The sequence below is a fragment of the Cetorhinus maximus genome, chromosome 21 (genome assembly GCF_964194155.1).
Source record: "Cetorhinus maximus chromosome 21, sCetMax3.hap1.1, whole genome shotgun sequence".
NCBI classification, from domain to species: domain Eukaryota; kingdom Metazoa; phylum Chordata; class Chondrichthyes; order Lamniformes; family Cetorhinidae; genus Cetorhinus; species Cetorhinus maximus.
Window position 1 is genome coordinate 19226469 of NC_135899.1, and position 13746 is coordinate 19240214.

Consider the following 13746-nt stretch of genomic DNA (forward strand, 5'->3'; position numbering starts at 1 on the left):
AGCAAAATGAGGAGACAGCCTGAGAGGTGAGGGAGTGGCGCCACCAAATGGGGAATATCCATACTGCAGGCAGCATTCCCTCAGCGAAGTCTGCTGAGCGAGTCTGCCTCACACCCCATCACCCCCACGACCACATCGTGACCTCCAATAAAACCCTTGCCGTGTCCCCACTAACGTTATCCTGAACCCCAATAATACCCCGGTGCTCCCAGGAACATTATCATGAATCCCAATAATACCCCGGTGCCTCCAATAACATTATCCTGAACACTAATAACCCCCCATCCCAACAACATTACCCTGAACCCCAATAATCCATCAGTGCCCCCAAAAACATTTTCCTGAACCCCAATAACCCCTGCCCCCAGTAACATTACCCTGAACCCCAATAATTCCCCCAGTCCCCACTAACATTACCCGGAACCCCAATAACCACCCCTGTTTCCCCACTAACATTATCCTGAAAACCAATAACCTCCACATAAACCCCAATAACGGACCTTTTAATTTTCTCCTCGGATGCTCCCCATGGCTCTAGTCGCCTCTCCTGGAGACAAAAAACTACATCAGAAACAACAGAAAATGCTGGAAAATCTCAGCAAGCCTGGCAGCATCTGTGGAGAGACAGACAGAGTTAATGTTTCGAGTCTCTATGACCCTTCTTCAGAGCTGTATTTCGCTTTTACAATAAACAACATCTTTGCGACTCCAAAAACTTCCTCAGCAACCTTACCCCAACCACCAAGTTCTAACTGTTGCTCCAAGCAGGAGAGCCTGGACAAACTGCTATCGCCTGACAAACTGACTAAGGCCCTTGAGTCCTTCGAGAAGTGTAAGACTCCCGGAAGCAATGGCTTACCGGCTGAGTTGTATTCGGCTCTGTGGGACTGGATCGGCCCAGAACTGCTAGAAGTGTACGAGAGTATGCTCCTGGCCGGCAGCATGTCAGAATCCATGAGGAAAGGCATCATCACCCTCATCTACAAGCACAAGGGGGAAAGGGAGGAAATTACAAATTGGGGACCCATCTCACTGTTGAAAGTGGACTATAAGATTCTGTCCAAGGTCATCGCCAATCGGGTCAAGTCTGCTCTGGAGTTGGTGATCCACCCTGACCAGACCTGCACTGTGCCCGGCAGGAAGATCTCGGACAGCCTTGCACTGCTCAGGGATACGATTACCTATGTACAGGACAGGGGTGTGGATACCTGCCTCATCAGCCTGGATCAGGAGAAGGCCTTTGACAGAATATCACACACCTACATGGTGGATGTGCTCTGCAAGGTGGAGTTTGGGGAGGGAATCCGCAACTGGATCCAACTGCTCTACACTAACATCAGTAGCGCAGTCTCAAATCAATGGGTGGGAATCAGAAAGTTTTCCAATTAAATCTGGAGTCAGGCAGGGCTTCCCTCTCTTTCCTGTTCTGTTTGTGTGTTGCACAGAACCCTTTGCTGAGTCCATCAGGGCATAAGAGGAGTGACGATCCCAGGCAGTGGAGGCACTCAGATCAAAGATTCCCTGTACATGGACGATGTCACCGTCTTCTGCTCGGTTCTGCTGTCGGTGCGCAGACTGATAAACATCTGCGACCAGTTTGAACTGGCCTGGGGAGCCAAGGTAAATCATGGGAATAGTGAGGCCATGTTCTTTGGGAACTGGGCTGACTGATCCTTTGTCCCCTTCACCGTCAGGTCAGACGTCCTGAAGGTGCTGGGGATATGGTTCGGAGTGACCGGGGCATGCATTAGAAACTGGAAGGAGCGAGTGTCTATGGTGGAAAGAAAACTGGGCATGTGGCAGCGACTCTCCCTCTCCATAACGGGTAAGAACCTGGTCATTAGGTGTGAGACACTCTTGCTGTTGCTGTACGTGGCGCAGGTCTGGCCCATTCCAGACTCCTGATCACCTGAGCCATCTTTCACTTTATCTGGAGTTTGAAAATGGATCGTGTCCACAGGGACGCGATCTACAAGCCTCAAGATAACGGGGAGAAAACGTGCTCAACATCGCCCTCATCATGATGGCCACCTTTGTGTGCGGCTGCATCAAGCTGTGTGTAGAACCTGGGTACACAAACACCAGGTGTCACTCCGTGCTGAGGTTCTACCTGTCCCCAGTGTTGGGAAGGATGGGTCGGGCTACGCTGCCGCGGAATGCTCCAAGTAGTTGGACCGTGCCGTACCACCTGTCCCTGATGGAAAAATTTATGCAGAGAAACTTCTTTGACCACAAGTCCATCAGGCAGTGGTCGGCACGTAACGTTTTAGAGGCCCTGCAGGAAAAGGAGATGTTGGATCCTTTCCGATGGTTCCCCGAGCAGACTGTCAAAGTCATGTGGCAGAATGGTTCATCGCCAGAACTTTCCAAGAGGCACCAAGGTGCCTCCCAATCAGATCCTTCCTACACACCAGGAGTCTCACCCTCTCTGCACCTTGCCCTTGAGGTGGCTGTGTGTGGTAGGGGGTTGGCAAGAGACTTTTGTTCACCTCCTTGTGGATTGTGCCTTTGCAAAGAAGGTCTGGAGAGAAATGCAGTGGTTTCTGTCGAGGTTCATCCCGAGCAGTGCTGTGACACAGGACTCTGTGCTCTAAGGGCTGTTCCCAGAGCCACACACCGAGACAAACACCAATTGCAGCTGGAGGATCATCAACTCAGTGAACAATGCTCTTTGGTCTGCACAAAACTTGTTGGTCTTCCAGTGCAAAGAGTTGTCCCCGACCAAGTGTTGTAGACTGGCACATTCCAAGGTCCAGGACTATGTGCTGAGAGACACACTAAAGCTTGGGGCAGCCGCCGCAATGGCGCAATAGGGAAAGGTCGCTGTCTAAGACCTTTCTGCCATAGTGCACCAAGAGACTGGAAATTGGATCGACCCCTCAGGCTGAACGGCTCACATTGAATGTATGCAGTGAATACTAAATGTATCATAATTGTATTGAAGCACCTCAGAGTGCAACAGGATGTATGTTGATAACTCCAATACCATTGCACTTTCCGACTGTCTGTAATGACCATATTGAAATGACTGTAATATTCATTGATTGTATTGAAGCAGCTCGTGATCCATGTCTAAAAGTTGAATTTGATACACTTTTTGTGATGGCGATTTAGAAATGTTTTGTAATGTTCTTCCAGATATTTAATGAATAAAGTATATTTGTCCAAAAAAGAGGTGGTTCTCCCAGGACGAGGTCAGCCCATTGCACTTCGAGTGTGCTGACACCTGCGATGTCCCCAAATGCGGGATTCTCGACTGTAAAATTTGTGGGAGCGGGAGGACTGCATTTGCGCTCTCCTCTGATTAACTAATTAATGTCAGATTTTACTGTAACATATTTCTTCACCAACAGAGACCGCTGTTGCATGTACTACAAAGTACTCGAAAAATTAACACATACAGGACACATGTATATGGAGAAGCAAATAATGTTAACGTTTCGAGGTCCAAGATCGCCAACATCCGCAGTGTTTTGCTTTTATTTTAACGTTGGCATTTGAGGTCGCTCTGCACTCACTGCATTTATCATGATTTCCTCTATGCTTGTGTACCAGCGTTCAACGGCCAGCAGAGGGTGGCATAAGCAAGAGAAACGGTTTTTAGGAAGAGACGCTTTTGAAATTCATTCACCCAGAAACAAATGATTCCCCCATTGCAGCAGCGAGCTGCTTCTAAAATGACTTTAGGCTTTTAAATCCCAATGCCAAATCGGCTCAGGAAATGACCTTTATCATTTTTCTTTTATTATTTATCCAATTCCCTTTTGAACAGCATTTGGTTCACAGAATGTGAGGGGGCAAGATAATGTCATTGTCGGTCTACACAGGCTGAACAGGTCAGGATCAACAGCAGAAGAGCTAAAGGATCCCCAAAAGATATTGGGTGACTGGTGCAGAATCAGGTTCAACTTCTGGCTTCATCAATTAGAGTTCATGTCATTTCGACAACACCCTCCATGCCCAAATATCCGTCCCTGGCCTGCTGCAATGTTCCAGTGAAGCTCAACGCAAACTGGAGGAACTGCATCTCATCTTCCGATTAGGCACTTTTCAACCTTCCGGGGCTTAACATTGAGTTCAACAACTTCAGGGCATGACCTCTCTCCCCCATCCTTAGCCCCTTTCCGATCCCCCTTTTGTCTAATAATTTGTCACTTTTAAAATATATTTTCCTTTTCCCAACAATTTCTATTAATGTTAAATTTATTCCCATCCATTGTTTTATCTCCACCTTTTAGCCTATTTCGATCCCTTCCCCTCACCCCACAGCCACTCGGACCATTTGTCACTTCCTCGTCTTGCTTTCTACCCTTAATGTCACCATTAGCACATTCCTTAGGTAATATCATTACCATGAAAATCCTTTGTCCCTTTGTCTATGACATGTTTGGCAATCTCTTTTTTGCCTCCACCTATCACTGGCCCTCCATCCAGCTTCACCTGTCCCACCCCCATCAACCAGCTTATATTTCACCTCATTTCTATTTTTCTTTAGTTCTGATGAAGAGTCACACGGACTCGACACTACAACTGTATTCATCTTCGTCGATGCTGTCCGACCTGCTAAGTTTTTCCAGCTATTTTTGGTTTTTTTACAGAATCCATAGACCACTTCATCAGCAGGTGCAGAGAAAAGGGGACGTTCTGTGATTTTTCAAATGCAGAGCTAGCAGGCAGAATTGTTGAGTTGGTGATCACATCCACTCCCATGGAAGGATTCCAGGAAGATCTGTTAGACAAGCCGAAAAGGTGTAGCATTCAAGAGTGGCTGAAGAGGATGGATGTAAGTACAAAGCGATCCTCACAGTTTGATGAAACTTACAGGTCCAAAGTACAACCCAGTTGTTGAAGCGCTCACTAGGAAACCCAAACCTAGCAGGACATGTGGAGGGTGTAGCCTTCTGCATGCACCAAGGAAATGCCCAACTTTTCATCGATTCTGTAAGGCATGTGGCAGAAAGGGCCGTTGGCAGAGGCTGTACACTTGAGCAAAGGCTGATGCAGCTACAAAGAGCCGTGCGCTGATCCAAACAACCTGCACGCAACAGGTACTTTTCAGCAATGAGGATGGCCAGCTGGTATCCCACCAGAAACATATACACGAAGCGATTGACAAACAAGAAAATGACCATGTGCACAATGATATGGAGAGTGAAGAGCACCTATTTCACACCGTCAATCTTGTGGAAAGCATTGATGCCATCTCACCATCTGAAGTGTTTGCCAAGATTCGAATTAGCTGCCCTAAGAAAGTTGGTAAGGATTCATTATTGGTCAAGATTGACACAGGGGCAAGTGCCAACATGCTACCTCTACTAATTCTAAAAGACACATATCTGTAGACATGGCAAAACCAACTGCTGTGAAACACTCAGCATACAACATCTCACAAATTCCATTTGCAGGATCATACTCCTGGACTGTAAGTACAATCAATCCTCCTGGTGACACAGATGTTCTACATTATGGAGACTAAAGGCCCAGAGTCCCTAGGTGTACCAGCATGCCATGACCTCACACTAGCAACAATCCATGGAATCAATCAGACCTCACAAGGCAGATCAAACTCAGACACTACACCTGTCACCTCAGCTCATGAACTAAAATCGAAATATCCAGGATGTTTAGACATAATTGTCAATTAAAAGTGAGCTGCAACATTATGCTTGCAGGAGAATGCAAGTCTATCAATTGATCCAGAACAAGTCTGCAAGTCAGTCAATTGATCCATAGCATTTTGTGCAAAACAAATGCTAGCAGCTACAAGAAGAAATGGTGAAAGGTGACACTACAGAAACTGTGGAAAACGGATGGCCTGATTCAAGTCAGTATCGCCACGAGCAGATAAGATCATTTTGGCCATATTGGGACAAGTCAGGCACCTCCCGGTAAGTCATTTCTAAAGGCAGGCAGCTCATCAAACTGGAATCTTTATGACCTGATATTAGCTTGATCTAATGGCCCAGATGAATGAATGATTTGCACAGTGAAATCCCTAATTCTCAAATGTAGACAGACCAAGCAAGATCTACCCATTGCAATGTTACATCCAAGAGTGACACCTTTAAGTGGAATTATTCTATAACTGGCACAGATTTTGTTTGGCCGACCAGTGCATACCAATTTACGGACTCTTACCCATCCTACTGTCTCAAAGACTAGAGAGCAACTTTTAAAACTGTAAGAGAAGACGGCCAATGTCTTGATAAAAATGTGGGTACAGAGCTGCCAAGTTTACAGTTGGAACAATTTCACGTCCAGGGGCCCACAGAAGGGTACGTGGCAACCAGCCGAGGCGTCAAAGATTGGTTCAAAACCAGGGTCCTATGAAGTCATGACACAAAAAGGCACAATGGTGAGACGTAACTGAGGAGAAATCAGATCTATTCCAGCTCCTCAACCACCGTGCATTCCTATTGCATTTAGGAAAAGATCCCTAATGAAACCAGAAACAAAATGCAAGTCTCACAATCGGACAGGTCACTGTGAGCAATTAAATACACCTCCAGATAAAGTTACCATCATAGGATCTGGGCATACCTGCAGATTGCCCTTACCCTTCAGGGACTCATAGATTTATCCATTCGATATGCTCATGTTATACCATTAGGTATCTAAACATGAACAAGTATTGTAAGTAGTTACACTTCTTTGGAAGGGGTTAAAGTACCTTTGAAAAGGGGGAATGCTGTAATATGTCTTTAAGAGATAGCTGCCTATCATCGCTAGAAGGGAAGTGTGTCATGCAATCTAGCTTTAGTTTCACTTTTGATATTGAGCAGAGCACACAACAGACATTTCTGCTGCTGATGCCTTCAATATTTCTATCCATGTGTATCTGTCCCCAAGTTCCTCGCCTCAATAAATGAACCCACAGCATATTTACACAATCACTTATGTGCAATTGATGCCTTTATATCATTGTAAAATCACCGACATGGAGTACAAGATAATGTATGTGTACAGGCAAGTAAGGCTCCCCATCAGCACAGGCTGTGTCTGCCCGGTGTCCCTATGTGGTTCACAGAGTGAATGAGGGGGACAGAGCGCTGTGTAAGATAATGTACAGGTGAGTGAGCCTCTGTGCAGCAGCTCAGTGTCTGGTTTTCCTCAATGTTTGTGCATTTTCCCCTCAATTATTTTCTGTTCTGTCATTTAATTTTCCTTTCCCCAGACAACGTACCAGAGAATGTTTGATATGAAACGAGAATTGTAAATCTATTTGTAATCTGTTTGTGAGCGTGCTGAAGTACCTGAGAATGTCATAGGCTGCATTAAACAAAATAGATTTGTGTTGCACTTTATGTGATGTCAGATTGGAACTGTCTTGTAATTTACCTTAACTTTATGAATAAAGTTTATATTTTGAAAACAATATTTTACAGTTTCTAGTACCTGTCGAACAGGAATTGACGTTTATCTCGGTGTGCGTCCCTGGGAACAGCCTGTAGAGCACAGGGTCCTGTGTCATGGAACTGCTCAGGAAGAAACTCGACAGAAACCACTGCATCTCGTTCCAGACTTACTTCGTAAAGACACTTTGCAGCATTTAATCTGTCCTGTTTTCTATTTTATCATAGACCTTCCCTTCTGTTCATCTCCCCCACCCACCCCACCAACCAATGCATCAACTTTCTCACTAGCCAATTCTTTTAAGACCCTAGGATGAAGTCCACAGGATCTGGGGATTTGTCAGCCCGCAGCTCCAACTGTTTGCTCAATACTACTTCCCTGGTGATTGCAATTTTCCTGAGTTCCTCACTCCCCTCCATTTCCTGAGATACAGTGATTTCTGGGAGGTTACTTATATCCTCAATAGTGAAGCTTAATGCAAAATATCGGTTCCATTCATCTGCCATCTCATTATTTTCCATTATTAATTCCCCAGACTCACTTTCTGTAGGATTAACGTTAATTTTGGGTAATGAAAACAAAAATTGCTGGAAAAACTCAGCAAGTCTGACAGCTTCTGTGGAGAGGATGGAGTTAACGTTTCGAGTCCATGGTGACTTTTCTTCAGAACTAAAAAGAAGTAGAAATGTGGTGAAATATATACTGTTTAAGGGGGTGGGACAGATGAAGCTGGCTAGAAGGCCAGTGATAGGTGGAGGCAACGGCGAGATTGCAATAGATGTCATAAACAAAAGGTCAAAGGGGTGTTGATGGTGGTGATACTGGCTAAAGGAAGTGCTAATGGTGGCATTAATGATAGAAAGCAGGATGAGCAAGTTACATTTGGCCCTAATGGGGGTGGGGGGCTGGGGGGTGATGGTGTGGGAGAAAAGATCAAAATAAGCTAAAAGGTGGGGATAAAACAATGAATGGCAATAAATTTTAAAAATAATAATAGAAATGGGGAGGAAAAAAATGTATGTATATAAATTAATATTTAAAATTAAATATTTGGAATAAAGGGGATTAAAATGGGTAAGGATGGAGGAGAGAGTTCATGATCTGAAGTGGTTGAACTTGTTGTTAAGTCCGGAAGGCTGTAAAGTGCCTAGTCGGAAGATGAGGCGCTGTTCCTCAATTTCGCGGTGAGCTTCACTGGAACATTGCAGCAGGCCCATGATGGACATGTGGGCATGAGAGCGGGATGGTGTGTTGAAATGGCAAGGGACAGGAAGGTCTGGGCCATGCCTGCAGACAGACCGAAGGTATTCCACAAAGCTGTCACCCAGTCGGCGTCTGGTATCTCCAATGTAGATGTGACATCATTGGGAGCAGCAAATGCAGTAGACCAAATTTAGGGAAGTGCAAGTGAAGCACTATTTCACTTGAAAGGAGTATTTGGGCCCTTGGACGGTAAGGAGGGGGGTGTGGGGGTGGGATGAAATTTTAAATCCACTCTGCACTCTCCCCAGTTCCTCTATCCTTTTTAATAATAAATTGACCAGAGCCACGTGCAGTACTGTAAGTATGATCTAACCAAAGTTTGAAATAAATTTAGCTTAACTTCCCTAATTTTCAATTTGATCCCTTCAAAAAGAAGCCCTCCTGCTTTGTTTGTTTCTCTTCAGCCTTTTCCTCCTCAGTATTGACTGACCGACTGTTTCTCTCATAGACACACGCACACACACACGCACATACACACACACACACACACACGCATGCACACATGCACATATAAAGACACGTCATCCATTTATAAATTGTGTTTCTGATTCTGAAGTTCAAAACATTAATGCAAATTATCAACTGCAGTGGGCCCAGTACTGATCCTTGTCAAATACTATTTTCCACTTTCTGCCACTCTGAATAACTACCCTCTGCTTACTACCTGCTAGCAACCCATTCTTCCCTTCTCCCCTGACTCCATATTTTCTAACTTTATTCAGTAGCCTATTGTAAGAGGCATTGTCAAAGGACTTTTGAAAATCCAGGTAAATTGCATCTACTACATTACCATTGTCTACTGTCTCTGTTACCTCCTCCTAAAATTTCATTACTTTGGTCAAGAGAGATTTTCCCTTTTGAAATCCATGCTCATGATTCATTTTTTTTGTTAGAAGTTCTTCCTCTCTCTAGTAGGGATTGCATTATTTCTTCTAGCACCAAAATGAAGCTGACTGATCTACTATTCCCTAGGCACATTCTGTCCTGCATTTTTAAGAACAGGAATTACATTCACTATCCACCAGTCCTCTAGCACCACACCTTTTCCTAAAAAAAAATACTTTAAATCTGCAGTAATACCTCTGCTATCTATTCCCTAGAATTATTTTAAATGTGTGGTTGTGAAACTTCTGGGCCAGGGTTTTATCCTCTTTGAGTTTGAATCTATCTCTTTTCTCTTATTTTAATTGCACTTACCTGAAGACTTAGATCATCAATCAATATCATGTCTACCTGTTCTAGCTCCCTGTTAAACACTGAAATTAAATAATCATTTAATTTATTTAGAAAAATATACTTTATTCATAAAATATCTGAAAGGACATTACAAACATTTCTAAATTGCCATCACAAAAAGTGCAATCAGATTCAACTTTAACACATGGATCCCGAGGTGCTTCAAGACAATCCATGAATATTACAATCATTTCAACCTGGTCATGACAGTCAGACAGTGCAATGGTATTGGAGTTATCAACCTACATCATGTTGCACTCTGAGGTGCTTCAATACAATAATGATACATTTAGTATTCACTACATACATTCATTGTGAGCCGTACAGCCTGAGAGGTTGAGTAATCATTTAAAATTTCTGGCCTGTCTCTATCCTTATCTGTGGCATTATCCTATCTATCCCTTAATGGTCCTATTTCCATCCCAGCCTTCCTATTTTTATTTATGTGCCTGAAAAATATTTTATTTTTTACCTTCCTTTTCAGACTTTAACGTTTCAGAGTCATATCAAATAGTTGAATTTACATAGTAAAGGGAAAATTAAAGGAAAATGAAAGGCTATGTGAGGAGAGGGCCATGTAAGATCTAACAGGAGTGGAAAAACATAGAAAAATAGAAGCAGGAGTAGCTCATTCGCCCTTCGAGCCTCCTCCACTAATCAATATGATCATGGCTGATCCTCAATCTCAACGTCATAGTCTCGATCTCTCCCCAGCCCCTTTGACGACTTTAGTGTCCAGATATCTACCTAATTCCTTCTTCAACATATTCAGTGAATTGGCCTTCACAGCCCTCGGTGGCAGAGAATTCACCACCCTCTGAGCGAAGAGGTTTCTCCTCATTTCGGTCCTTGATGGCCTACCCTGTATCCTAAGATTGAGACCCCTTGTTCTAGACCCCGCAGCCAGAGGAAACATCATTCCTGTATCCAGTCTGTCCAGCCCAGTCAGAATTTTACATGTTTCAATGAGATCCCCTCTCATTCTTCTAAACTCGTGTGAATACAGGCCTAATCGACCCAATGTCTTTTCACACGACAATCCCAGGAATCAGCCTGGTGAACCTTCGCTGCACTGCCTGTCTGGAAAGTTTTCTTTCTCCGCTCAGGAGTTCAAAACTGCACAGAATACTCCAGGTGTGGTCTCACCAAGGCCCTGTATAGCTGCGGGAAGACATACTTACCCCTGTACTGAAGTCCTCATGCAACTGCTTGCTGCACGTGCATGCTTGCTTTCAGTGATTTGTATGCAAGGACACCCAGGTCCTTTTGTACATCAACATTTCCCAATCTGACACCATTTAAAAAATATTCTGTCATCCTGTTTTACCTAGGGAAGTGGATAACTTCACACTTATCCACGTTATACTACATCTGACATGTATTTTCCCACTCACTTAACTCGTCTAAATTGCCTTGAGGCCTCTAAACATCCTACTCACCGCTCACATTCCTGCCTTCAAGAAGCCCCCAGCCATTTATGCATAAGTCTGCTATGTAAAGTAACTGAAGTTGGGGAGGTCATTTGGAATTCCACTGTCAAGTGGGCACTGTGCTAACTTGCTGGGTTTTTTAAATTCTAAAATCTATTTTGTTCTGTTGCCTTAAAGGGGGATGTGTAGCTGGGAATCAGGTTAATATTAAGAATGTCAGAAGTTGGTATAGGAGTAAGTAATTTGTAGTCTGATTTATGTGTTTAAAATCTTTTATTTTGTTAATAAATACTCTAATTTCATTTTTAAGATCTCTAAAGTCTTAGTGGACACATTATTTCTGAATTTAGTGCACACATCTCGTAATAAATACAAATTGTAAAACCATTGTGATAGAGCGAACAAGTCTCCCGTGTGGATGTGGTCCGCCCGGCACACATCATCTGCCTTGTCATAACACCGACCCCTTGGGAACAGTGTAAAACTACTCCAGTCTGAAAAATAACCATTCACCATACCTGTTTCTGCTGCTGAGGCAAATTCATATTCACACTTTCATTGCCCATTTTATCCCACGGGCTTCAAATTTATGATGTTAGCCTATTATGTGATTTCTTTCAAATGCCTTTTTGGAAGTCTAGAAATAGCACATTAGCCATGTTACCCTATCAATCATACCTGTTACGGCATTAGAAAACTCAGTCAAATTGGTTGGACACATTTCTTTTGAAAAATCCGGGCTGGCTTTCCTTAAGTACTCCACACAATTGTCTACGTGTTTTTTAATTGTGTCCAAGGTTATCACTTCTAAAAGCTTTCCCAGCAGAGAGGTTAAACTGTCTTACCTGGAGCTGCTGGATTTATTGTTAGACCGCTTCTGAACAAGGATGAAACATTTACAATTCTCCAGTCCTCTGGCTCCTCTCCTGTACCTAAGGGGATTGGAAGATTATGGCCAGTGTCTCTGCAGGGAAGTTAAATGGAAAATTTAATAGAGAAGTACAAAATCATGAAAGGTTTTGAGAAAATAGGGAGAAGCTGTTTCCAGTGGCAGAGGGTTCAGCAACCAAAGGATACAGGTGTAAGGTATTGTTTTAAAAATATCCAGAGTGAGATTAATACAGATTTTCCCGCAGCCAGTTATTATCTGGAATGCACTGCCTGCCAGTGTGGTGGAAACAATATTCAAAACTAACTTTCAAAAAGGGATTGGCAGTGGGGGTAAAGGAACTGGACTGGGACCAGTTGAATAGCTCTATCAAGGTGCCCCTCCAGACAGAGGGGGCTGATTGACCACAGTCTGTGCATTGTGATTTTATGATTTTGCATTGCTTCCCACCTGAAGCAGGCTGGCATTCCCACTGCACATCTCAGGTCCCTATCCACGGTAGTGATGGCTGAAGTACCAGAGTAAACTTCAGGACAATTTACAGGTAACTGTTACTCCATTTACTCCAGCCAGAAGCTCTTCAAATCATCCAGCTGAATTTGGAACTGGGGCTGTAAGGACCCAGACTCTGGAGAAATTTGTAAATAAAACAAACAGCATGTTTAGTTTCTGCTTCTCAGATTTAATGATGAACTGTGTCCTTTTTGAGAAAACTGCTTCTATTCCACTCGTCTTCAGGTTCTTTTGGTTGAAGAACCAATTTACAAATGTAATCATGGAACCCCAATGTAAATTATAATTCTATATAAAAATGATAATATGAACAGGTTACATGTACAGAGAGACTTAATAATGTTTTTAATAAAATAGGTAACTACATACTAGTTATTTAAGGACTATTTCACTGACGGGGAAAGTGATGAGACAGAGCAGACAAACCAGAGATAAATGATAACTGCGACTCCGCTTTTTTTTTGCAAAATATACATTGTTCCTAAAATATCTAAAAGAACATTTCAAAATAACCATCACAGAAATTGCAATGATATTCAAATGATCATGTTGCACTCGGAGATGCGTCAGTACATGAGAAAGACCATCACAAACATTCTAATGCAGCAACTTAACTACTTTTCACGTGGTTAACACTGCCTGTTAATAGCATACATACCCGATCAGTTCACACATCACGTTCAATACAGACAGATTATCAAATCAGTATTCACAACAGTGTCACATCATTTACATGCTCAAACAGTCTCAAAGCACGTTCCTATTTTAATGTAAAACAAACCGGAAACACCCCTCCAATTTTAATACAGAGTACCCACTTGTATGTGACAGTCTGGGAAATATTTACAGGCGTGTACAAACCGAGTCCAGTTTCTCAGTGTTATTGAAACATGGTGAGAGTGTGAAGAAAGTCAAGATGACAGTTTTATCGCGGTTACAAGAAACAAACCAATTAGAGATTAATATAAACAGAAAATGATGGAAATACTCAGCAGGCCAGACAGCATGATAACGGCACTTGCTCACTGTCTGAGCCCAAATTGAAGGCAGACGAGTATCACA

The 13746-nt window shown here is 43.2% G+C and overlaps 1 non-coding gene across 1 annotated transcript; it reads left to right on the forward strand.

Annotated features, from left to right (window-relative positions):
• Positions 1 to 3138: 3138 nt before the first annotated feature.
• On the forward strand, positions 3139 to 3301 carry LOC144696220 (U1 spliceosomal RNA). Its single transcript, XR_013580132.1, has one exon. It is a non-coding gene; the product is annotated as a U1 spliceosomal RNA (small nuclear RNA).
• The last annotated feature ends 10445 nt before the right edge of the window (positions 3302 to 13746 follow it).